This window comes from Canis lupus, chromosome 11, assembly GCF_003254725.2.
Source record: "Canis lupus dingo isolate Sandy chromosome 11, ASM325472v2, whole genome shotgun sequence".
NCBI lineage: Eukaryota > Metazoa > Chordata > Mammalia > Carnivora > Canidae > Canis > Canis lupus.
Window position 1 is genome coordinate 46,144,336 of NC_064253.1, and position 27,442 is coordinate 46,171,777.

Genomic DNA, 27,442 nt, shown 5'->3' on the forward strand with positions numbered 1-27,442 from the left:
TTCTATGTTCCAATAAATATGGAAATGGTGATTTTAATAAATGATTTTTCACAGCAGTCCTTTTCATATTATGTAATATCAAATATGTTGCTGATGTCCCAAAAAGGCATATAGATTTAAGTGGGCCTGAAATTTGTTTCTTACTTTTATGGCTGCACCCTTTCATCCCTGAGCCACTTTGGGCACTAGTTTTCCAAACAGCATATTGAAACTAATTTCATAGCTTGTCTATTTAAAAGGTATGTTTATTAAATTCAAAAAATGTAATAAGGCCCACTTACTACTATTAACATTTTGTGTTAATTTTAGCAGATTTAATTAGAAAAGAAAAATTAAGAGATAAGGAATATTATAAATGACAGAATATTTATCTCAATTTTCTCATGACATGATTGTCTAATGGAAGCATAAGAACATCAGTCAAAAAGCTATTTGGAATACAATGAGAGTTTTGTAACAAATGAAAGGAGAGTTTTGTAACAAATGAAAGGAAAATAAGATATTATAAAAGCCTACACATTCATTACAACATCAAAGAAGTAAATTCTGAGGGAAACTAACAAATAAAAACACTAGGAAGGATAAAAGAGGTACGTTTCCTCCATTTTTTTTTTTTTGAATTACAGACTTACAAGACTTAAAAATAGTGTGAAACTAGAATAATTCAATTTGTTAGTAAAGGATGGAAAGTCAAGAAAGACTAGAATGCCCATATAGATTCAATATGTTAAATATTTAAATATATGATAAATGGTACCTCAAATAAAAAATAAAAGGATGACTTATTCAATAAATTAGGGTGGAACAATTTAAGTAAAAGTTCTGCATTACACCTACACAAAGATAATCAAAAGGATAAAGCAAATAAAAGAACTAGAGAAGCATATCGTTAAATATTTAATCATGAAGTTAGATTTATCTTAGTAAGATTCTATGCAAATCTAAAAAAAAAATCAAAATAAGTCCAGTTTGGAATCCATTAGAGTGAAAAATATCTTATATAAAAACAGATTATAAGAGAAGGATAATATCTTTATCATAAAATAGATTTGTAAGTTAGTAAGAACACTAACAGAAATATTGGCAAAGAATATAGATAATCTATTCATATATATGTGCATGTACATACATAACACCTAATAAAAATGTAGACATTAAAATTGTCAATAAAATATTTTAGAAGACTCAACTTCAGTAGAATCCTGAGAAGTGCAGATGAAAATGAACTAGTTTTTCACTTTCCATGAGCAGCACAAAAGTTTTTTATTTTGATGTAATTCAATTTAACTATTTTTTTCTTTTGTTATTCATGCTTTTGGTGTCACGTTTAACATTTCTAACTTGAAGTCATGGATTTTTTTTTTCTTGTGGTTTCTTCTAAGAGTTTTTAATAGTTTTACTTCCCACCTTTAGCTCTGTGACTTGTTTAGAGTTAACTTTGTGTATGATGTGAAGTAGAGGACCAATTTCATTATTTTGCCTGTGGATATCCAGCTGTCCTGACACCACTTGTTGAAAAGACTACACTTTCCCCCCCACTGAATTGTCTTTGCCATTATAATAATGTTACACTGTGTTGATTACCATAATTTTATAGTAAATTTAGGAATCAAGAAATGCTGAATTCTCCAAATTTGATTTTTTTTAAAGACTGTTTTGGCTATTCATAAATCTAAATTCAAAATTTAAGGGCCAATTTACAAGGCATATCTTTGAAGGAAAGAAATCCAATGAATCAGGAGATATCAAATTTATTAGGGAAGTAGAAAAGATGATGTAATGAAAGATATAAAAATGGCAAACTAGTTACAAAGAACAGTGCTTTGGAGCAGATAGTTCTGGGTTCATGTCCTAGCTTTGATATTTCTTATTTCATATGGAACTTCACATTTCTGTTCTCTACAATGGAGAAAGCAAAAAATACATTAGAAGCCTGTTGCAAGAATTCAGACAAAAAAATGATGTAATATCTCCAGATTCGAGATAGTAATCAAAAAAGGTTAGCTATTAACAAATAAACGATAGTACAAATTAGTTAATGTGACAAGTTTTAGATTTGAAATCCTTCCTGGATGTAACAGATGTACTTTCTCCACAGGCAAATCTGTTCAACAGAGAGAGTTAGTTACTATTTTTATTCCCTTCTTAAGGGGTATTTCTTCCATCCCTACTAAATCTCTTCCATTTTTCTGTCTTGGAACCTTTTGTTCTGTTAAATCTTTTGCTGACCATTTTGGTCTTAGATTTTAATTGATACAAGTATTCTGTGATTATTGATTTCCAAAGATTTCTAGCTCTTCCAAAAACTTTTTTCTCTATACTAATATTTAGATTTTTATTTTATGAATTTCATTTGAAAAGTCTTTTTCTTTTTAATAGACACCATTACACAATCAGCATTTTTTTTCCAGAGGATTAACTATTCCAACAGAATTTTAGATGTATTCTTCAGATACTGTTTTTTTTTTTTTTTTTTTTTTTTTCCTGAGCAGTGTTAATTATAGTGATCAGGAATTGCTTCTGTAATTAGGCTAGTTACTTCTCATTTCAGATATTTTAATAATGTAGCATTCTAGAGCTTTAAAAGATTGTTTGGAGGAAAACAAGGGATTTACTTCTCTTCAAAGCTTCCAGTGTAAAAGTAAAAAAAAAAATAAAAAAAAAAATTTTTTCAGGGAATTTTGTTTTAATCAAAACATGCAATGCTTTATACCTATGCTTACCCAGTTTCCTCCCCTCACCACACCACAGAGTATATGATGATGACGTTCATGAAGATACGATGAAAATAAGGAATTGCATACAACGGAGGTGCAGCCCTGGTTGTATTTACATAATAAAGACACACTGGACAGGGAAACACCAGTGCTGTTTCTATAGTTTATTACATTTTTTAAAAAGATTTTATTTATTTATAAATATTCCTTCCCCTGAAGAGGAAGGGGAGAAGAGAAGGACAAGCAGACTCCCAACTAAGATCCCAGGACCCTGAGATCATGACTTGAGCTAAAGTCAGACACTTAACCAACTGAGCCACCCAGGTGTCCCTATAGTTTATTAACCTTGACCACATTTCTTCATAGCTCAGTTTCCTCAATGGATTTGGACTAAATAATTTCTGAAGTTCCTTTCAGCATTAAAATATAAGGAATCTATATCAAAATTATCTCATGCAGTCTCTGGCAAGCATAGGATCAAGAAGACACAAACTATCAAAGAAACCAAAACAGAATACCTATTTTGGACAACATTATTGATGGTCAATAATAGAATCTCCCTCTAAAATTTTGCTGAGAGTAAATTATAGGTGAATGTATTGAATTTAGCTAATTTCTAATTTAATGAGGAATTTGATGATTATATCCACCTATAAAATTAAACATACACATTTTCCTTCTATTTAGTAATCATACTAAATGAAATAAGCAATGTATTTTAGGATTCTTTATTTTCATTGTATAATTCTCCTTAGATAAAGCCATTCTTTAAAAGGCAAAATCCATTTGCTAATCTACTTAGTTTCAAACAACTCTTGACTTGGCAGGCTATATAATGTTTGAGAAGTGTTATCCTTGAACAGTACCAAAGAGAAGTTATTCTGTAGTTTGTTTAGATTCAGGCAAAACAATCCTGTGTTTTTAGATGAGTTTGACAATGTATATTGAATCAGTAAAGATGTTTTTTAAAGTGGTTGATTTCTTAAAGATTATATAAAGAATACACATAGTAGAATACTATTAAGAACTCAGCCTTTGGAGAAAGAAAACTTCAATTAAAATCTCGGGATTTTTGTATTATGAATATGTTCCAAGGCCAATTATTGAACCTCTATGAGCCTCAGTTCTTATGTCTATAAAATAAGGATGATAATATCACCCACCCTACTTCTTTGACATGAGATCAATGAAATAGCATAAAGTAATCAGCACAGTCCCTAACATATATTAAGCATAAATAAATGGCAGCTCTAGTGGGATCATTATGAAAGTGGTTTCTGAAGTCCACCAGCCTGTGTCTGAATCCTGGTCTAACCATTTGCTGCTCTGTGAGCTGAGAAACTTCTTTAACTTTTCTAGGCCTCGTTTTTCCCCTTTGTAAAATGAAGAAAATCATGACATCTACCTCAGACTTGTGATGAGGATTAAACTGAGTTTCTAAGTGTCAAGCATTTAGGAAAGTTCTTGACATAAGTAAGTCCTAAAAAAATGGGCTATATGTTTATTGGATTAAGCTCCATTCTATAAAACAATTGCAGATAACTTTAGAAAGTATCCACCAGAAGAAATCACTCTGATATGGGATTTAACTAGAAGCTATAAGCATGAAAGATCATGTGTCTGTAGCTGCTTTTATTTTGGGAGGTAGGAAATTATATAAATATCCACACTTCACATTTACTAGTCACTGGCTAGCAGCTAGCTACATACCACAGAAGGAAAGAACAGTTATTCTCTGCCACTTTATTTTTTTAATATTTTATTTATTTATTCATGAGACAGAGAGAGAGAGAGAGAGAGAGAGAGAGAGAGGTAGAGACACAGGAGAGGGAGAAGCAGGCTCCATGCAGGGAGCCAGGTGTGGGACTCAATCCCGGGGTCTCCAGGATCACCACCTGGGCTGAAGGCGGTGCTAAACCGCTGAGCCACCCAGACTGCCCTGTTTTCTGCCACTTTAAAACAGTAATTAACTACTTGGCTTGTCTTGGTGGTGCCAGGGTTCCTGCTGAGTATTAGGGTAGTGTCTTTCAACTGGAGCTCTCTGGACTCATGTTTGACACTTAATTCTAAATGTCTTGATAGTATCTCCAATACTATTCCAAGGAGAAAACAAAGAATGTAGATGTTTGAAGACAATTGGAAATCATATACCCTCTGGTTAAATCCCAGTTTCCTTGCAGATAGCACTTCTATGTGTATTTAGCATAGCCTGCATTTGATTTGTGCTGTGCATTTTCTGGAAAAGAGATAAATTAGATCAAAATAGTCATCCACAAAGATTCATTTTATTAAGGTAATTTCTGTCAATTACAATTTTTCAATCAACAACCTCTCTTAATTAAGAAAGAGCCCCTGTTTAAAAATATAATGCAATAATTTTTTTAAAAAGACATATCAAAACTAACCATTATTACAAAAATAATAATTCATTACTAAAATACTGTTTTTGTAGGGGGGAGGGTGAATACATCCAAGTGTTTTCTGTTGTTAGATTGCTATCCTAAATATACTGTTCTTAATAACCTGAGATTTTCATGGACTAATCAGATTTTCTCTTCTATGAATAGTATATCAAATTTGCTTGAGAGGTTCCCAAAGGGGTTGTTGCTGTTGTTATTCTTACAGTGAATACCAAAGAAAATTGGGTAATTTTATGGACTCATTAAGACAACATATGTATAATTATATTCTTAAAAAAAAAGCTTCCTCCAAACATTTAGCAGAAGTGTACACAAATTTGCCAAAAATAAAGATGTAAAACACTGCCACATTATCAATAAATTAAAGTAGAGATTGATAAAGAACTAGGTGTGTGTAATTATCTAGCATATGGTAGTTGTAAATTTTTATTTACAATTGTTTTGATGTGTAGTCATTCTCAAGAAATCATATTTTGGTTATAATTGTGAAATACTTCATCTTTGCCTAGTTCTTGCTTATATACTAAAAGTTACCTCTAAATAATAATGCAAATTTTCTGGCAATAATGTAAATTAATTTCTGACGTACAGATCACAAATCCAACATGACTTTCATCATATAGTTACTCGTACTCCACACTAAGGCTTTTACTTCTCACTCCCCAATAGAAGTCTCTGTTCTTGTCAGGTTTCTAACCTTAACACTTTCCACATGTATCAGACTCATCATTGTGCTCAAATATTGGTTAGGGAAACATTCTCCTTCTGGAAAATGTTACCTTTTCCTCTCAAGGCCTGAGTCTTTATATTGTATCTATAAACCCATATTCAGTATTCTAGTCCTGTATAACTTCCTCCGAGCTTTGGGGGAGTTTCTTATATTTATTTTAACTTGGAAATCTATATTGGAACTATATATGCTATCATATTGAGTTTGGGATTTTAAAGATTTCATTTTAGAAATCTCAATTTAGATGCCTAGCCCATTGAAAAATGTAAACGTGCTTATTTATAAGTTAAATTGTCTAAATGAGTCTCATTCATTTGTCTAGTCATGACTTAACTGAGTTTACTTTACCAAATTTTAACCAATTAACTTCAGTGTTTAAAGTTTACACAGAATTTTTACCCAATAAGTATTAACGTCCATACTTTCTTTTTTGAAACATGGACTTTTTATGTTCTCAGTGTGTCTTTTCAAATGAAATTCTGTTCCTCAATCAAAAGACATTGAAATAAATAATGCAAAGTAAATAAAGAAGAGATAGGAAGCAAAAGGACAATGCCATGGCAAGGCAGATGTTTTAAGAAATCCATGTCATAAGCATGTTTATTTTGAAAAAAATAAAGTACTTCAGAGGAAGTAAAATGATTGGTCCAAGACCATTGGTTATACAGTGGAAGTAAGGATGCTCTGCAAAGTACTAACAATAGTTCCAAATTTGTGAGCAGATGACCATATTACATGAGCAACAGACTCTGAAGAATAAATATGTGAAGAGTTTAGTGTGGAATCAAATAAAACTCACAACCAAATTAATCTGATGCATATTTAATGATATGCATAATCATCATTGTGTTGCATGGTTTAGTCATAATTGCTAAAGGGTTCACATAAATCACTATCATTAGTATTTTTCTTACACAAACTAAATATTTCTAGGGTTTTCTGAAAAGAAAGAAGAGGAAAAGCAACTAGGAGAAATGGGAAACTGTTTTAATGAGAACCAAAATTACAAGGAACACAAAGATCACTTAGCTTAACTATCTCTTTTTACTAATGGAAAAACTGAAGATTAGAGAGCGGATTTACCTATCTGGGTGATCTAACTTTGAAGTACAATATTTTTTTCATTTGTTTGGCATGAACTCCTCAGCTCTGCAACCAGAAGAACTCAGATTTTCCCATCTTGTAAAGAGGAACCGGCAGTCATGGGAGCTGAGAATAATAAACTTTCATATTTCATTTGTTCTCTAATGAACAACTGAACAACTCCCCCAATCCCATCTTCTGCAGATGAAGGAAACAGGCAGAGTAAAGCCAAGATTCTACTTTCCCCTCAGGGAATCCTAAACCAAACAGCAGTAGGAAGAGAAACATTCAGCCTAGAAGACTGGAAGGAAAGAGGAAACCACCATGAGAACACATTATCTTTTGGTTCCCATTGCAGAGGACTTTGAAGTCTTTCTGGTTGTGTGTGGTGATCTGAAGATGTTCAGAACAGATCTGAACATGTGTTGCCGGCCTGGTTCTTTCCTTATTGTATCACTTTCCCAGTTGGAAAAGCAATGATGTATAGGGAGAAAAACAAGTTTGGAGTTCATAATATTTGTGCTAACTGGTCACATAGTCTTGGGGAGGTCAACCTCTTTGAGCCTCATTTCCTCATCTTTTATGTGGGGGGAATAATTTTCACCTCATATAGTTCTTGTTTTAATTTAAATAAGGCAATGTAAAAATAAATAAATAAATAAATAAATAAATAAATAAGACAATGTATATCAAGTTTAATTATAGTGTTTGGCACATAATTGCCGGGAGGCAGTCTCCCACGGAGATTTGAGCTCCTCCAGTCTTGTTGAGCCAGAATCTTAAGGTCATGACCATTCTTTCACCCAGAAGTGAAAAAAATGTACTGCAGTAATGCCTCATGCAATCCAGCAATATAATCACTCTTCATCAGGACAAAGAAGTTGGCTCACTGCTTGCTATGGAAGTGGTTTCCCACATATTCTCAGCATACCCTTGCATAAGGGACTTTGTACTTTGTGTTTCCTCTGTCTGAGTGGATCTCCATTGAATCTACAGATCAATATGAAAAGAACTGACATCCTATGAATATTGTCTATTACTCCTTCAACGTGGGTTCTTTCAATTTCTCTCAGCAATATTATATAGTTTTCATTGAACAAATATTGCCTATTTTTCAGATTTATCCTTAAGTGTTTCATACATTTGATACTATTGTGAAAGGTAATTATTTTAACTTAAATTTTAAAGCTTCATAATTAGTGTATTTTTTTAATGGTGGGTACCCTAAGCTCAGGATTGTTTTCTTTTAGGAAATTCTCCATTGTATATGCAGGTTCCACCTGGCCTCCATGAGGTTTGGGACTTGGGGAGCCAGTGTATCTTTGATGATACTCTTTGTCATGAATAATAAAGTCCTTTGTCTGACTCAGGAGTCTCCTTTCTTTGCTCAGTATCCATGGAAATTATTAGCTGTCCTCCATACCATCAAGCTTATTTAAGTAGCATAAAACTTACGTTATAATTTATATTCAAGAAAAGATAATCATTAAATAGTATTGCTTTTCTTCATCTGGGCTAATTAACACACATTGGAGCAATTAGCAAAAGTCAGACATACTTCATATCATCCCACAATGAGCCATAAGAGAAATACTGTTAAATTTATTTAAAAAATAATAATATTGAGCTCAGGTTTAAAAAACCTGAAAGTTTTATGTAAGTATTGAGCTCATGGTGGAATTAGGAAGTAGACTAGCAGAGTAACAAATGCGGGTAGAATGGCACCTTGAATAACTTTTCTTGGTAATTTGGCCAAAGCCAGCTATGTCCCTTCTCCTAGAGATCAAGCACAGTTAATTTCCACTCAAGTGGAATAGCCAGAGTAAGATAACTCTGTTGTTATTCAGAAACCTGCAGGTAGATGGCAAGGGATGTGCTACAAACACAACATTTGATACTCCATGTGATCATTCATGCCACAGCTTAAAGAGAAATACACACATAAGCACACCATTTGTGCTATATTCTTCATGTTCATAAATAACAGAAGAAATTTAGTATAAAGACTTTTCTGTGAAGTACTCTGGATAGTATATCCAGGTTGTTTCTCAAACCCCCTAGGAAATAGTCAGAAGTAAGCAATTTAAAACTCTCTTCTCCATATTTACCAAGTTAAGCATAAGAGATTCACGAGGCTAACAGTAAGTTTGGAAACGTTTTAGACTGGTCCCTAATTCCACACGGTTTCCATTCCTCCTCATCTTAGTGAGATACCAGGGGTTGTTTGGATTTATAAAGAAAAGAGTGAGGATTTGGGAGCATGACAGCCTAATTTTGCATTCTGGTTCTCCCATTTTCTGTTTCTGTGCCTGGGGCAAGTTATTTAACCTCTAGGTGCCTCATTTTACTTATATATAAAATGGAGATGATACTACTCCCTGGGAAAGGTCACTGTGTCTGGCATACAGTAAGTACCCAGTGAATGGGGCACATCATTAACACTTTCAGGCCACAAAGTACATTAGTAGAAAAGACAGACTGTCATCTGGAGACTCTTGATATTTCACAGTATAATCAGCTGGAAAGCTTTCTTGTCCCATGGCTCAAAAGAAGATTAGTCACACAGAACCCCAGGTGAACAATTTGGGAGGGTTTTTGGGAAGTCCTTACAGGTCTAAACTTGCACTGTAAGAGTGACCCCAGGAGAAATAACTCCAGGGAACAAGGTGAGCTTGATCTGGAGCTGCAGTATTGCTTAGCACCTCAGGGCTTCCCTAAAATCTTCCTTTGACTTAAAATAGGACAGTTTCCTTTTTTTTCATCTTCAGAGGAAGGTATTCCATTCATTCAGCTCTTGCCTCCTTATTGAGAAAAGGACATTGATATGACAAGGTTATAAAATGTGAAGGCATAATCAGAGAGGAAAATCAAATACTTTTTCCAGAGCCAGTCCTCAAAGAAGATGACGTCCTAAATCAGCAGTTAATATCTTACATGGCAATTAAGCCTAAACTGCTTACAACTCCAAGAATATGCTGCAATATACCTGAGTACTGTGAGGCCATAGGGGAAGCTTTTAATTTCTGTGTTGCTATTCTTATTCAATTAACCCTAAACAGGAAAGTGAATCAGGGGTCAGGAATGGGAATAGGATAAAAAACACAGGAAGGAGAATATCTTACAGGTTAGGACATGCTTTTGAATCAGAGAAAACAAGGATCAAATCCTGTCTGTCTTACTGCTGGGTAATTTGGCAAGTAACTTAGCCTGTCTGTGCATATACATAGGCAAATAAGAAAAAGAACATTTCGTGGGATGTCATCTGAGTTAAAAATAACGTGTAAAAAGCACCCAGCACTTAATATTTAGAACAAGGGAAATTAGTAGTATTTGAAAGTAAAATGGAAGAGAAAAAATTCTGCATTCCAATAATTTCTTCACGCAAATACAGTTTGCGCAAATTTTGATTCCCTACCCCAAATGTATTAAATGAAAACAGAAATGTACAGACACATACACACAGGCACACACACTTTATATTTTAATAAAATGTCCTCTAATAAAGCTAGGTGTCTATATTTCCTTTCAGAGTATTTCTCAACTGTTCTAATACATATGGGGAAAGAAAAGGAACAAATATTTAGTATGTACTGTGTATCACTTTACTGAATATTTTACTAGGTGCTTCTTTCATTTAATTCTCACATTCTTCCAACAGGGGACTACTGTTCCCATTTAAAAATGAAGAAATTGTTCATCTAAACATCTTGCCACAAGGTACCTGGTAAGTATTAGAGATTAGGCTAGAACACAAATATGCCTGGTGCTAAAACTGAAACTTTTATATGAAGAAATCATTCCAAAGCTGAGATAGCATGGTGTTTCCCAAACTTCCATGATGAGAAGAATCCTTGGAGGAATTTGTTAGAAATATAAATTCTGGAGCCTCATTCAAATCCAAATCTACATGACAGGACCCTAGGGAAGCTCCATGTTTAATGATTGCTATCATCTGCAAAGTTTGAGAACATTATTACAGAAACATGGAGATTAGTGTTCTAAGCCTTTTATCTGTTTATTTTTAATATACAATTGTTTTAGTACAGAATTATTGTGATACAGATTCGGCAGCATTAAATCTATACTAATGGCAAGTATGAAAAATTAATTCTCAGTTTTCAAGAAAAGTGGAGATATGTCATTAGAAATAGTGACATATTATTAGAAATAGCCCCAGACACTGAGGGGGACACTTGACGGGATGAGCACTGGGTGTTATTCTGTATGTTGGTAAATTGAACACTAATAAAAAATTAATTTATTAAAAAATAATAAAGAAAAAAAGAAAAAAAAAAGAAATAGCCCCAGAATTTCAATAACAAAATTAATACTGTAAAATATTTAAGGCAAATCATATAGTCATGTCAAATTGACTTTTATACTCTTCAGTAGGATAAATTACAGAATGTTAAGATGTTTTAAATGTTAAACTTAAAATTATTAGAACTGATAAATGAATTCAATAAAGTCACAGGATACAAAATTATTATACAGAAACCTATTGTATTTCTATACACTAATAATGAAGCAGCAGAAAGAGAAGTTAAGAAAGTAATCTCAAAATTGCCTCAAAGAATAATAAGATACCTAGGAATAAACTTAACCAAAGAGCTGAAAGACCTGTACTCTGAAAACTATAAAACACTGATGAAAGAAATGGAAAATGACATAAACAAATGGATATTCCATGTTCATGAATTAGAACAACAAATATTATTAAAATAGCCACAGTACCCAAAGCAATCTACAGATTTAATGCTATTCGTATAAAATGCCAACAGCATGTTTTACAACACTAGAAAAAATAATGCTAAAATTTGATGAAATCACATCAGACCCTGAATAGCCAAAGCAATCTTGAGAAAGAAGAACAAAGCTGGAGATATCACAATTTCAGATTTTAAGATATACTAGAAAGCTGAAGTATTCAAAACAGTATGGTACTGGCACAAAAAGAGACACAGACATCAAGAAAACAGACTAGAGAGCTCAGAAATAAACCCATGCCCATATGGTCATTTTATCTATGGCAAAGAAGGAAAAATTTATACAATGAGGAAAAGACAGTCTGTTCAATAAATGGTGTTGGAAAAACTGAAAGCTACACATGCAAAGGAATAAAGGGAACCAATTTCTTACCTATAGCAAAATAAACTTGAAATGGATTAAAGACCTAGATGTGAAACCTGAAACCAAAAAACTCCTAGAAGAAAACAGGTAGTAATTTCTGTGACATTGGCCACAGAAACATTTTTCTAGATATGTCTCCTTAGGCAAACAAAAGCAAAAGCAAAAATAAATTACTGGAAAAGCTTTTGCATAGTGAAGGAAAACAGTAACAAAATGAAAAGGCAATCTAACAAATAGAGGAAGATATTTGCAAATGATATATTTAATAAGAGATTAATATCCAAAAAAAAAATAAAGAACTTATACCATTCAACACACACAAATTATTTGATTTAAAAATGGGCAGAATGAGATGTCTTGGTGGCTCAGTGGTTGAGCACCTGCCTTTGGCTCAAGTAATGATCCCAGGGTCCAGGGATTGAGTCCCACATCAGGCTCCCTGCATGGAGCCTGCTTCTCCCTCTGCCTATGTCTCTGCCTCTCTTTCTCTGTTTCTCATGAATAAATAAATAATTTTTTAAAAAAATAAAACAAAAGCAGGCAGAAGACACAAATAGACATTTCTCCAATGACATCCAAATGGCCAACAGACACATGAAAAAATGTTCAACATGACGAATCATCAGGGAAATAAATGCAAATGAAAGCCACAAAGAGATATCATCTTACACCAGGCAAAGTGGCTAGAATCAAAAAGAATTGAAATAACAAGTGTTGGCAAGTGTGTGGAGAAAAAGGAATGCTCACGCATTGCTGGGAAGAATAAAAGGTGATTCATCCACTGTGGAAAACAGTATATAGGTTTCTCAAAAATTTAAAAATAGAAATACTTTATGATCCAGTAATTCCATTACTGGGTATTTACCCAAAGAATACAAAAATGTTAATTTAAAAAGATATATGCACCCTTATGTTCATTGCATCATTATTTATAATAGCCAAGATATGGAAGCAACCAGTATCCAACAATAGACGAACAGAAAAAGATTTGAGACAGATAGATATAGATATAAACACAGACATATATCACATATATGTCATATACATATATAGATATGCACATATATATGTTATGAACAAACCCAGACTCTTAAATACACAGAAAAAATTGGTGGTTGCCAGAGGGGAGGTAGGTAGGGGGATGATTAAAATAAGTAAAGGGAATTAAGAGGTACAAACTTCCAGTTACAAAATAAATAAGTCATGGAGGTGAAAAATACAGCATAGGGAATACAGTCAGTAAGATGGTAATAATTTTTTTTTGGTGACAACTGATGACTATACTTGTGTTGAGCACTGAGTAGTATATAAAGTTGCCTAAAAAAACTCACACAAGAAGAAATAGATAATCTGAATAGATCTATACCTATTAAATATAAAATACATTAAAGTTTTTTTAAATCTACAAGTAAAGAAAATTATTAATTAGGAAACACAATAGAAAAAAAAAAGGAAACACAATAGAATGGTACAAAGCCTGTGGAATCAGAAGACACAAACTGAATCCAATCTTTTCTGTTTACTAGCTCTGTTGCCTTGAGTAAATCACTTAACTTCTCTGGATCTTAGTGGCTCCATCTAAATAATATTTGAAATAACTTTTTCCTTGCAGACTTAATATATGGATAAAAAGAAATAAAATATGACAAATGGTTTATAAATGATCTCCTATACGGAGTTTTAAAATTGAATGGCTTTTATAATCATGATGTCAGAAGTTAGCTCCTCCTTCTTTGACATGTCTAAACCCACGAACGTTTTCTGGTTCCCTGCCAAGCCTGAGAAAAGGGGGAAAGACAAGAAGGCAAAAATGATGCTATTTACTGAAGATGCTATCATGGCCTCTGGGTGTTAAACTAAAATCTCTCCTTTTGTATTACCAGCTACTTAGAAAGCATTTAAGATCTACAAATCCTCTTCAATAGGGGAAAATAGAGGACATCATCATAATGTTCCTACATATCTCTCCTATATGCCTGCAATAAAGGTCTATTGCTCTCAGCTATTTCTGATCATTTACACTGGTGGAGGTAATAACAACCTCATAGACCTTGACAATCATATTCTAAATCAGTACTTTTTAGAATGGCTTGGAAATGTCTTAATACTCAGGAGCATAAAGGGCAAGTTTAATTCTGATGCAGTCTTAATAAGAATGAGAGTGAGAACTACCATAGCAATAATTATAATATTGTGTATAATAAGTATAACTTTTCAAGGATATAACTCATTTGGAATTGTGATGTGAACCTGAAATCACTTTACTCTTTGTGTAACTGGAACATCAAACACTATTTTGCAAAACATTTTCGGCATGTCCTAACAGGTATGAGCCGCCATCTCTAAAGCTGTTTGTGGTTTCTAAAAATGAGCTGACATGAGTTGTCAAAAGGACTTGGTTCAAATTCTAGCTCTTAGTGTACTGGGGAAATTACCTAAATGATCTGAACTTTAGTTTTCTCAAAAAAAAAAAAAAAAAGAGGTAGGCTTAACTATCCCATAGATGAGTTAAGGTATCTGTAAACCATAAACTGATCTATCAATTGTAGCTAACTATAATAATATGGTCATTAATAGGGTATGAGTCTGACGACAGTGATACGATTAAAGGTGACTTTAGCTTTAACAGTTTATATAAAGCCTCTATAAGACCTATAAATGCCAACCGTGTTCCTGAGAAAGTATTAGGAATTTCTAGCCATCATGGATATATACACTTAAATCCTAGTTCATTCTTTTCACTAATTGAAATCAAACCTAGCATAGCACTTGTGACTTGGACTTTATAGCATGCCCTTGATCCTTCTCAGAGTTCCATTTCTTTGAATTCCACTTTTATAATTTCTCCTGGATTTTCCTCAGGGCTCTAGCTCTTTGAGCTCCTATAATTTTACAGATATGGAAGGAGACTTTTGTATCATGAAGCACACTAGCTATAGAGCTACAATCGTATAATGTAGAACACATCAATTTTATATTCAAATTGTGATTTGCCACTTACTCAGGTTTGGTAACTTGACCCCTCTAAAGTATCTGTTTCTCAATATGTAAAGTGCAGTGTTTTAAAAACTAGATGAAGGAATATAAAGCTAAATATATAGTTCTTTAAATATTTGTCAGTTTACTCATTGAAAGCCTCTGTTCTCCAAGAACCTACTCTCCAATTAGCCCATTTGATGGGCTATTTATCTAAATAGATAATTCTGGTAACATTCAGGTTTGCTCCAACAACTAGCTCAATCAGCTAAGCTAGGACCTCAAACTTGCCCTCTCATGGAGAGGAGGGCTGCATCCCACACAACAGTGGCAACTCTCTCAGAGCATTACAGGCTACAAGCTCCTAAGAGTTACAAACTTTTCAGGTATATGGACTTTCCCAACCAACTGCTAAATAATCTGTCATCCAAACCCAAGCTTTTTGTACCCAACTTGACTTTTTGCCTTGGGGTCCAGATAACAATGCTCACATGCTTGCCCTATAAAGCAGAAGAGCCACCAAAGGCGAAGCTTCCTCCAGACAGTAAATCGATTGTAGCTCTAGCAACTTCACCTAGGTCCTAAGGGTTCTCTATGAAAGGAGGAGAGAATGTGGGTACATGTGCCTCTTCCTACTGACCCTGGTTTACAAATTTCCCTCATACAGACCATTACTTAACCAATACAAAGTGGCATTGTAGAATCTGTCCTTACCCACCTTAGTCTGCAATTGCCATCCACCTCCTAAAGCAACATTACAGGACAAGTTTTATATAGTATATACTCTCGTGTTGATACCCTGGCTCCCTGCATTTCTTTTTTTTTTTTTTTTTTTTTTTGGCTCCCTGCATTTCTCCTCTGCTTTTCACTCTTCACCATCTGAATGGTTTCAGAAAATTAGAGTATATCTTACAGTGGCAAACCACCCTTTCTGTAAGCCTCTGTTTTCCTATAATTTAGTGCTGTATTTATGTGCTACCCCAGAAAATATGGTCACCAAGGAGTGACGGTATCATTAACTTTAATAATGCTTCTTTACTGGCTCCATTCACTACCTGCTAATATAGTGATATTCCAAGGAACTCTTAAATGACTTATGTTTCTGATAACCCAAAAATCAAGACAGCCTCAAACTTCAGAAATATTTTCTTTTCCTTCCCTCATTTTTGCCTCCTTTACAGAGCTTTTTCTTTTTGCGTAATTTCCATGAGTACCATGGAACAACCTTGCATGTATGTCAGGATGTCAGAGCTCTAGCAATTTTTAGTGTGTTGTTTTAGAAGGACTCTTTTTTTTTTCTTTTTTCCTTGCTGCTTTTTTATTCTGCCCACCCCCCCTGCCCCGCCCCGCCGCGCCTTTCAGTTCCTGTTAGTGACCCAGTAATTGTTTTCCTGGCTTACTAGTCAAGTGTGAAGTGCTCTGATAGCATGTCAACAAAATGTCAAATACTGGAGGAGAGACTCTCTGAGTGTTATTGTGATTGATTGCTTATTTGAATCTTTCTGCTCCCAGCTGCTCCTTGGATGTTGTATCAGGAAGATGGAAACTGTAGCTAAAGCTGTCCTCTGTAACTTTATAGAAGAGGTGGAGGACAAGCAGGGCCCCTGGGTAGATCACTGAAGGGATATTGTTTACAAAATATCCAAGGCTTATAGGACAGACAGGCAAAGTGAGCTGATGAAAACTGCCCAGAGCCAGGAGGCTCAAGAGACACTGACTGAAAGAGTTCTGGCTGTTTTTTGGTGGCCCTGCCTGGATCTCACAGTGGAAAGTATTACTGCTTCTTCTATAATCTGAATTATTAAAGACATAGGAGAAAAATTGCAAGGGAGAAAACATAGAGTCGGGTTCTAATCTAAGAACTGTTATTCTATTAAATCTAATAAATATCATCATCTGATGGGGAACAGGGCTAGCTGGGGTCAAAGCACAGTTGATATCCCACAAAAGACCCCTGCCCAGGGTGGGATAACTGTGACATTACTCAGGAAGTTTCTAATTGTCTTAATGTTAATATCTTGCTAAAGTGAAGAGCAATCTTTAACTTGAAAATGGCAAGGCGTCCAGTATGTTGTAGGTCCTTGGTAGCAAATGAAAATCCTTTTGAAATCTCCCTTTTCCTTACCTCCCCCAACTCCCAGGTGTATAATCAGCCACTCCTCACAAGCCCAGGTCAGCAGCTCTTCCTGCCCATGAGTCCTGTCCCTGTGCTTTAATAAAACCACCATTTTGCACCAAAGACGTCTCAAGAATTCTTCCTTGGTTGTCGGCTCTGGACCGCACCCCACCAAACTTACCTATATTCCAAAACTTCATCATCATCTACCACTTTCACTATTTAATTCGAGACATTTATTTAGGGTTTGTCTTGTGCTAGCTTCTGCAATGTAGAAAAACAGTGTAAGGTAACCTCAAGGAGCTGACTGTACATAACTAATTCTAATATAATGGTATAAGTGTTCTTGATCAGTAATAAAATTTAAATAGAAACATTTTTGTTTCTGGAAGAAAGAATAGGATTTATGATACAGATAGTGGGCATAAGTAAGGTCAAAACAGATTTTTTTTATTTTTAGCAAAGCAAACATTCACAATAAAAAATTTAAAATGATTATCTTAAAAATTAACCACTATAACACTCCACCTGTGGATGAGTCAAGGGAGGTTCCTAAACAGCTACTCTATTCCAAATCTGTTCAACAAATTATTGAAACTGTTTGGTCTAACTAAGCCATCCCAGACATTAACCATGACTGTAGGCTATTCACAGGTATCTTTCCTCACCTAAGAAAGGGACACAAGATTTTTTATTGAGAGACTCAACTTCAAAAAACTGTAGGTGATCTCTCTTCTAAAAGGCTTATTAATTTTTCTATTTAATGTAGTAAAACTTCATGCAGAAACATTCTTGGGGGGGAAAAAAGATAAATGAGTCCTGGGATGCATTTGGCTTTAACAGGGGGGAAAGAAAATGAAAGAAGAAACAAGTTGGAGACACTTCTCAAGCAAAAGTGTCTCTATTCATAGCAGCAAGTAACACCCAAAACAGATAATAACAATTTCATGATTTGACTGAATAACAGCTCTTGAGCACTAGATACCCTGAGGAAACAGAGGAAAAAGTCAGCATGATTCCTGCCCTTCAGGAGTTTCAAGTTTAACGGGGAAAAAGGGCTCTCACATGAAAACAAAACAAAAATAATAAACCAGATACAGACATTAAAGGCACAAAAGAAAATAAGCATCTTTTTCAGAATTATATAAATTCCACTGCTGGTAGTCCAAAGAAGATAATATTATCATAGCTTAATCTGTTCAAACAAAAAGGCATCTTTCTGTGACAATCTTAAGAAAAATAACTTCTTAGACTGGTATTCTTAAATGAGTAAGGGCAAATACAAAGTAAAGTTAAGAGGATGAATTCTTCCAGTTAAAAATAACGGAAGAGTTTTCCTTCTCTTTTTCTTTGAGCATTTACTTTAGAAAACTTTCTAAGTACTTTGAACTATGTATAAATTGTTTTGAAGCTAGATAGGCCCTTTGTCAGCTTTACAACCCAGAAACATTCTTCTCAAAACCTGAGAGCTATCTTTCTGAATTGTAAACATCAAGGGACTTTGCACCACTCTCTCTGCTTCTGTAGGAGGGTAGGAGCCCGACTGTGCCCTAGTCTAAGTCATAAAAGTACCTGCTGTCATAAACAAATGAAAAAATTTCCTCCCTCTGGATAAACCCAATTAGCTAACACAGATGATCATCCCAATTACCAGGTATAAAGATAGGATGAACTCTGTATGGCAAATGATGCTGTTAACTCCTCTTCCTGTAATGAGTTGTACCTGCTTGACCACAGAAAATGGTGGGCTTTCTTTCTGTCTTTGCAATCTCTTAGATGGCTTGTGATGCACACCACATTTTGCCTTAATGCTTCTTCCATAATAAAATTGTTTTCTTTCTCTACTCTCCACCTGGTGGAGAGCATTCCTAAGTTGGCAAAATATATTTTTTTAAATTTTATTTCCCAAATATGTCAGTGAATGGCATTGCTGCTTTCTGAAATCTAGCACGAGAACTGAGAAAACCAAACAAATTAAATTTCCTAAACTGGGGTAGACAAAAACACAAATATTTTTTAATGCCCTTCAATATTTATTTCTGTTTTAATTGTCCTGTTTATAATTACACACTATTATGATTTTAATGCCATGGGAATGCATTTGCAAAGATAGCTAAATTCAAAAAAAAACAAAAACAAATAAAGAAGGAAAGAAAGAGAAAAGGAGGGAGGGAGTAAAGAAGGAAGGAAGGAATGTTTTTTGGAAATCAAAGAGCTAAGTTCTTTTTTTTTTAAGATTTTATTTATTTATTCATGAGACACAGAGAGAGAGAGAGAGAGAGAGAGAGAGGCAGAGACACAGGCAGAGGGAGAAGCAGGCTCCATGCAGGGAGCCCGATGTGGGACTGGATCCCTGGGCTCTGGGATCAGGCCCTGGGCTGAAGGTGGCGCTAAACCACTGAGCCACCCAGACTGCCCCAAAGAGCTAAATTCTAATTCCAAATTTCACCTGGTTTGTAACTGCCAATAAGTCACAGTGTATCTATCTTTAAAGAGAAGATAATATTATCTACTTTGCAGTTTATTTTGTTGTGTAAATATCACAGGGCAGTCTCTCCCAAAGCTCCTCCATATACCTCATCCCAATCACAGCCTTCTCCTTCAAAAATAACAATTATGACAACTTGTATAGTAAATACTTCCTCAAAGTCCTTTCTGGTCTTTTATCACCCAAGTGATCCTCAGACACGTAGTTGAATCTTGTCTGATTAAAGAAATCCTACATACCTTTTAGGCTTCTTTTCATGTATAGTTTTCCCTTCCACTTCTTTCTTTTTCTTCCAAGTTTCTGTTGAAGATCAAAGGCTATTTAAGCTACAGGTTTTCTCACATTCCAGATTTTTTTCTTCTATTTTAATACTATAAACCCTGTAACATGTTCTTATGTCCACTGTATTTCCTGCTTGATCAAACTCAGGTTTAATTTGCATGAAGTCTTTGACAAGACTGTAAATGGTGTCATGTTCTTTCATCAGGATTTTCTCTCCTGTTTCGTGATGCTAGCACCCAAGGATGCTAATGACTGCTGATGCTCATTGCAAATCCATTTATTCAGTGGAGGCACAAAATAGTGATTTTGAATTCTTTCATTTTGTTTTCATTTATTAACTGAAATTATTTCATAAAGAGACATTTTCTTATAAGGGAAACTATCTTTTATTTGGCTACCCGAATTTATAGGAGTATTGGAAGGGGAAAATAAGTGCTTGTTGCTTTCTTGTTGTTAGTTGACAAGATAATGAATCACTTTCCTATGATCCTGGAAAGGTAACTAACTGGTTACCTTTTTAATATCATTCTGCACTTAGCAATTTCTACATATTTTATAGGTTTCAGTACACTGAAATTGTTATCTTAAAACTCGAGTTGTTCCATCTTTAAGCAGTAGGAGCATCTTGAAGCTAGTCTCTGAGTCTTTTTGACATTATTTTTAGAGGCGCTGATATATTCTTTGCTATCTACTAAGGTAGAATGTTCCAGACTTAGCTTGTACATTTTCTTCCCCAGACCCAACACTGACCATTCCCCAAGAGGCACTGGTTTCTTTGAGTGGAAAACAGCATTTCGAGACTATAAAACTGAGCACCAAGGATGCTAAGGGCTAGGGGTTATCATTATCTATATGCTTGTTCAGTACACAAACTGAGAAATACGCACACACACACAACATATACATTTTCACATATACACATGCATACATGTTTAACTTTTAAATATAACTCATCTCATGAGTTTATTCTTATATTTCCTATTCAAATATAGTACTACATGGTTTCACTGAACTTTTTCTATCTTATACCTGTATCCTTTTCTATACTGACAATCTTGATTTCCACAAGCACACAATATGATAGAATTGGAATATCTCATAATTTTTCATTTACCTTATCCAATGCTATAAACATAATATATACAGTAATAGTCTCAGAAAAATCATACACATATAATAATTTTTGCCCACAATGAGAATGCTTTCAAGGACATAGGGATAGAATTAGAGTATTCTACAGCTTTTCATTTGTTTTATTCCATATTACGTGAACAGTAGTATAACAATATTATCATCACCAATTATAATTCTTTTTTTTAAAGATTTTATTGGGCAGCCTGGGTGGCTCAGTGGTTTAGTGCTGCCTTCAGCCCAGGGTGTGATCCTGGAGACCGAGGATCGAGTCCCACATCAGGCTCCCTGCGTGGAGCCTGCTTCTCCCTCTGCCTCTCTCTCTGTGTCTCTCATGAATAAATAAAATCTTTAAAAAATAAAAAATAAAAAATAAAAGATTTTACTTATTTATTAATGAAAGACACAGAGAGAGAGGGAGAGAGCACGGCAGAGACACAGGCAGTGTTGTTTTTCAGCAGTGTTACACACAGTGGCTTGCTTTCTGAAATTTCTTAGCTGTTCTCTCTGACTTTTATCAAAACTATTTTTTTTCCCTTTAACTCTGCTGTTTCTGTCAAGTTTTGCATTGATTCCACACCCAGTGATGTCTCTGCAATGTGGACACTGTTGGAGAAGAGTGCTCTGGCTGTACAATTCTGAGAGTTCACTAGGTCTAAGTCATTCTAGTCCCTCCAGACCTTCTTCTTGTGCCACTTGGACTCATTGGTGATTGGAGTGGGTAAAATCCCATCTCTTGTTAGCAGCTATACTCACATTGGTCCACTGTCCCTTCCCAGTTAATACCTCCTGCTCTCTGGAGGTTCTTCTATTATAGGTTCCCTGTCTTCCCACTGTTTTTCTCTACTTCTTGCTGCACAAATGCTGATGCCATGTGCATCTTGTAGCTACTGGTGTTTTACCCTCCCCTGTTTGTACTCCACTGTAAAAATCAGCCATATTTTTTTTGCTTTTGATATCTGTACCAAAAACAGAGTAACCCTCTGTCATTTTATATGGGGGTTTGGAATAATACAAATGTATGCTTCCACTGTCATCCTGTCTTTCCAGAAGTTCACACTGTGGAACTTAGTATACTCTAGGCTTTCATTATGTGTTGAGTTAGATTTAACTGAATAACAAAGTGAATGACAAGTTAGGAAAATTCTCTGTAAGCCTTAAGTCATTATCAATATATACTGACATAAGTTATAACAAACATTATTTATGTAAATACTCTTACGTTGATATGTAGCATGGCATAAAAGAAAATAGGATATGGAGGGGAGAGATAGGAGTGTGATTGTTATTCCTTAGCATAAATTTTACATGAAAAAATTGGTAGATGTTCATCGAAGTCACTGTTGGTCAGATCAAAAGACAGAATCTGCTATCAGCTTCACCCTCCTTTACTCTGGTTTTGTATATTCAAAATCATCATAGCTTAATGGAAAAGTAAAAGACATTGATTTAGACTGAGACAGGAATCACCTAACTATATGTGTTCTCATTAGCCAAGTGCTCAAGGCCATTTGCTATCAACCTGATGTTATCACTGTTACAAACTGCCTACTGGTCTCATCTTAAAAGGAAACACTGTCTGAGGCTTACTTCTTCTTTAATGCTTATATTAAAAGTTCCTCCTATATTCCTGTGGTCAGTTTATATAGGTCTGGAGAAAGATCCCACTAATGAGCACCAGTTCATTAAAAGATCAAACTCATAAATTAAAACCAATGAGAATGAATATAAAACCGAAAAACTATATTTTGGTAGAAATAACCCACGTTAAAAGAAATGCTGCTAAAAACTCTTTCAACATTGATCCATCTTTCTAGCATTTAGTATTATAGATAGTATATCTGATGCTGGTCTGGCTATCTCTTTCTGTGGTTGAGATCCTCCTCCTTCTCTTTTCTCCACTTCCTTCCCTCCCTCCCTTCCTCCCATTCCTTTCTTCCTTTTTTCCTTCTTTTGTGAGGGCAGATAACATGTAGGTCAAAAGCATTAGATTTGGAACCAGATATTTAGTGTCCCACTAATCAAAAAGCCACTTAAAACATGTAGGGCCCATGGGAATTTACTTGAGTTCTCTAATTCTTAATTTTCTCATCAATACAATGGAAATAAAACTGTACCTAATACTCAGAAGGTGGTAAAATTCCATGATATGACATATTTAAATGTATTAGTAGCAAGCATTTAACAAAGGTTACCTATTACAATGCTTTATTATTACTACTAGTTTTTTAAAATTTTTATTTAAATTCCATTTAGTTAATATACAGTGTAATATTAGTTTTGGGTGTACAATTTAGTGATCCAGCACTTCTATACAAAACCGGTGCTCATCGCAGCAAGTGCACTCCTTGATCCTCATCCTCTATTTCACTCATCCCCTCACCACCCGCCCCCACCCCCAACCATCAATTTGTTCTCTGTAAAGTCTGTTTCTTGGTTTGCTCCTCTCTCTGCCTTTCTTTTATCTCCTTTGCTCTTTTGTTTTGTTTCTTAAATTCCACATGTGAGTGAGATTATACAGTATTTATCTTTTTCTGATTCACTTATTTCCCTTAGCATTATGCTCTCTAGCTCCACTCATGTCATTGCAAATGACAAAATTACCATTTGTTTTGATCTTTATAATTCCAAATTTCTCTTTGATATATCTAAATATAGATCTTTTAGTAACCATGAACAGTTTGGCAAAACCTTTCATTTATACATATCATAGCACTTACACATATTATTGGCATAGTATTTTTATTTCTTTGTAGTTATGAAAGAAATGAATACTCCAGGCAAGAAGGCAGTATATCTGCTTGTTAACTATTGCAACTTACACTTAGCATAGTGCCCTGCAGACCCTCAATGAATATTTGAATTAACAGCTTATGTTCTCAAATGTCTAGATATGAGGAAAGAGATGCCTTCCATAACAAATTGAAAATCACTTTATCTCATCTGTAAATTAACAAGTTGGCAGCTAGTTTATACAACTTGCCTTGTATGGTTGGTTATTATCGGTAAGCAAACTTGCTTTGGTACCCTCTTTGAGTAATTGATAAAATCTAGCTCCTCATCCAGGAAAATTCAGTTAGATTTCAGTCTCAGGTAATGTTCTGAAAAAAAATCATGCAGCGGATGGTACTGCCTGAGCAGTTCTCTGACTTTCTTTCCTCTGACATCTTTACTATTAGCTGTGCCCCTTTAGAAAATCAGTCTTTTCAGGCAAGAAACTCTGCAGCTATGCACTGTAGACCAGTTCCATATACGTAACATCAGCAGCACTTTTGGATGCTTCTGAGCACACATGAATAAGCAGTAAAATGAGACCCCAGCTCAGCAATTCTTCAGTAAATGAATGGGAAACCATGCTCTAGGCAGTTATTGATATTACTAAATGGCCCTTGAAAATTGCCCATCGGAGCTGAAAGCATACCCTATTCCTTCTATGCCTTACATTTTCTTTAACTCTCCTTTTTGGACTATCTGTTCCCTTGCTTAGGAATGATAGGCTTTGTAAGCAAGGCAGCAGCCCTCTGGATACACACCTCCAGATGATACTCCAGAAAAATGTTAACTTCAAAACTGTATCCCATGGAGGCAAATCGTCAAAAAGGAGTTCTGAGGCACAGATAGTTAAGTCATATGTTTAAGATGGCACTGCTATCAATTTATCGGGTGAATTCAGATCTTTTTAATTCAAGTCACCCACAATGGCATGTCACTGAAATGGAGCTGAGGTTCGAGCCTCTTGATTCTAAACTCCTTCCATAATATCGCGTTGCCTTTGGAGAAGAATGACAAGCCATCAAAAAAATAATAAATAGAAACAGAAAACTCAGTTATGTTAGACGTAAAGCAACAAAACTGACTGACGGGCAGAGACATGGTGTTTGAAGAATAGTTACTTAAATAGGGTGAAGGATACTGTGTACTGTTTACATAGGAAAAGAGGAATCTGTGATGATGATGTTGATGATGATGATGATGATGATGATGATGATGATTTTGCTACTAATGTGCTGAAACTTTAAGATTACCCCTATTTAATGGTGGACTGTATATGAATAATTTCTTCCAAATCCCATTGCTGGAAGTCTGCATCTCCAAGCTTTTAGGTTTATCTATTATTCATGCTGCTTGTTTGCACAATATTACTGATTATTCACCGTTTGGCTAAATAGTAACATGATATTTCATTGGCGATGAAAACCTCTGGCAAATGCTTGAAGTACAAAATTAGATTGTGGAGAGGATTACATAAAGGGCAATTCAATTGGGGAGAAGGTTGAATACGAAGAATTAAACAAAAAGACCTTTTTGTTAAGTGTAGGTATTTCTCAATCACCAAGAATCCCGTGGAACTCAGGCTGCAAAATTATTTTAAAGGGAATTTGGTTTACTTCGAAAATTATAAAATGATAGATAAACAAGTAACAGATACTTTTGTAAACATACATGAGTTTAAACTTTTAGATAGGTTGAAATAAATTTTGTGTGGCCTGAATGTCATTTTCAGTTCAGTTATTCCCATTTATTTATTTATCTCTTACTTTTTGTAAAGGCAAAACTTAAAACATTTTTTAAGTACCTGGGAGCTTGATCTTTCTATTGTTATCTTGATAACAGAATATGAGCTCTATAGCAAAAACATCTTATTCTCATAAAGTTTTTCTATACCACATAATATACACATCAAAACTAGGCTGGAGGGGCACCTGGATGGCTCGGTCTGTTAAGCATCTGCTTTTGGCTCAGGTCAGATCCTGGAGTCCTGGGTTCAAGCCCCATAGTGGACTCCCTGCTGAATGGGGAGCCAATATCTTCCTCGGCTCTTCACCCTGCTCATGCATGCTCTCTCTCTCTCAAATAAATAAAAACAGTATTTAAAAAAATAAAAAAATAAAATAAATTAGGCTGGAACCAGTTTGGATAACTCTTCCCTTCCTAAAACAGTTCTGAATAATAAAAAAGTAAGTGAGGGTAGTGGGGGAGAGTTCCTCCTAAAATGAAAATATATGTTTTGTATTTGCTATGAGTTAAAATTTTTTGGTCAATGCCGAGATATACTCCACAAAAATCTTATGCTCAGCTGAAGAGCAAAAATTAGGATTCTTTTACATATATATCTGTGTCTATACATATGCATACATATATGCATATATGTTATAGAGAAACAAGATTGGTATATTTTGTTTTATAACTGATACCATTGATGTGTATGTTTTAAAAGACAAATCTGTCAACTCTGAACTAAAATAATGCAGAGCACTTAAATTTGTCTGGCACTAGAGGTCACTAAAACAAGATTACAGATGGAATGACTGCACTTCTGCTAAATCTACAAAGATCAAGCGTAGTTAATCTGCAACCAATCAAGAGGCAGTAATAAAGAATCAAAGGGAACTCTATTTTTAGGAATAGCTAAATTATAACACAAAGCATTGCAAAATTAAAAGGTAAAATAGGGAATGAATTAACAGAACTGTAGGTTTTCAAATAAAATAAATAAAAAGGAAAATTAATGTTTTCCTCTATGCATAACAGCCATGTACAGTCATTCCAAATGAAGCCATTGGACCTTACCCTTTGTTACTTATGTGTTTTGCATTTCAAGATCATGTAGGAGCAAAGTGTTAAATAAGAACATTATTCATGAACTCTTTTTTAGGACACCTGGCAATACACACGTTAAGTAAGTAAAAGAAGAGAGAGAAGAGGAGAAGGGTAAAGGAAGGGAGAGAAGAGAAGAGTGGTGGGGAGAGTGACTAGTGAGGTGTGTGCAGATACTTCTGCTGCTGATGCCATCAAAGTGAGCACAGGTGATGAGACAGAGTGATGAGCTGTGCCTTGCAAAGATCAGCTTTGTTTGGCAGCCACTGCCTACTGACCCAATTTTAGATTCTCTGTTTCTTAGCATAGGAGACTTCTTGTGTCTTGGGTTGGTTAAATCCATCTGTTTTCTAAAGGCTTTCTCTTGTGGCTCCCTAGCACCATCACTTGATTTGGGGAAAGCAGGTCCCTTTAAATGAGAGTTATTTCCGTTTGGAATATCACTGCTATGGGTACCAGATTTCTTGCAGCTCTAACGATGGTGGAAACATCTACATTTAGTTTCTGGATGATTATAACATGATTTTAGGATAGGTTCCTAAAAGGCACATTAGCCTCTTTAAGTACCAGCCAAGACATAGATCCTTAATCACTTATATTCTAGGTGCCATGGGAAAGGACACAAACCTCTTTTGGCTCAAATACCCTGAGTATTAGCTAACTGGACTATGTGGTCTCAAATACTATAAGTCTAATGTTTAGTGAGTTAATGAGTCCTGCTTGAGAAAAGAATTGCATGACTGAGTTCTGCTAAGAGCTATTAAAGAAATA

The 27,442-nt window shown here is 34.9% G+C and overlaps 1 protein-coding gene across 10 annotated transcripts in view; it reads right to left on the reverse strand.

The window, feature by feature from the left end:
• Positions 1-27,442, reverse strand: part of LINGO2 (leucine rich repeat and Ig domain containing 2) — a 1,134,307-nt gene that overhangs the window by 716,660 nt on the left and 390,205 nt on the right. For 3 of the 10 annotated variants that reach the window (XM_049116206.1, XM_049116205.1, XM_049116207.1), the window contains one exon: positions 19,900-19,960. The exons of the other annotated variants lie outside the window; for them this stretch is intronic. The gene's annotated coding sequence lies outside the window, so the exon portion shown is untranslated. The remainder of the gene's footprint in view (positions 1-19,899; positions 19,961-27,442) is intronic. 10 annotated transcript variants of the gene reach the window in all.